Genomic DNA, 749 nt, shown 5'->3' with positions numbered 1-749 from the left:
GAAGGCCTCTGAGAGACATTCCTCAGACCCAGGTGCCCTTGCTCTGTGGAACCCCTGAAATGGATTCTGGAGTTTGTTCTACCAGTAAGTTTCTGCCTGTCATCATCATGTAAAAACATGAGTTGTTTTAAACTCCCAAGAAAAGTCATCAAGTTTTGGTGTTAGCAAAAACTTGAAAATTAAAGTTCCTCTTCAAAATAATGCAATAGTCCTTTACATTTTTGATAAATCACATAATTTGATTACGATGAACAGCTTAATGCATTAAAACACCAGATCTTTGGTTTCCTGTAATATCCGAGTTACTATTCACTGGCAGAAATTTCTTCCTGTTTTCTGGTCTCAGTCCCTCCTGCAGTTAGAAATATACTTTCTCCCCTTTTCCCTGGGAAAAGAATAGCCATGGGTACAAACCTGTGAAATCAGAAAACAAAACAAAATTATTGATAAAGGGCAAAAAACCTCCTGGTAAAGAAAAACCCCAGACAAAGGCTGACAGTCCTCAGCTTTTGTCTTTCCTCATCCTTGATAAAAAGCAAAAGAACATCGCTCCCTCACTCAAGTTTATCGAACTGGCAGCTTTGCAAAAAGCTATTGACAGCTGAGGCTTATCACCAGCTGCATTAAAATGCTGTGTTAGGAGCTTATAATAAAAATAATTTCTAAAATAGTGTCAATAGCTTTGATAGTATTGATCATGCTGACCAAGTCAAGATTATGTTTTGCCTATGCTCCTGTGACTCAAGGCT

This window comes from Dipodomys ordii, unplaced genomic scaffold, assembly GCF_000151885.1.
Source record: "Dipodomys ordii isolate 6190 unplaced genomic scaffold, Dord_2.0 Scaffold324, whole genome shotgun sequence".
NCBI classification, from domain to species: domain Eukaryota; kingdom Metazoa; phylum Chordata; class Mammalia; order Rodentia; family Heteromyidae; genus Dipodomys; species Dipodomys ordii.
Note: the sequence above shows the minus strand (reverse complement) of the source record.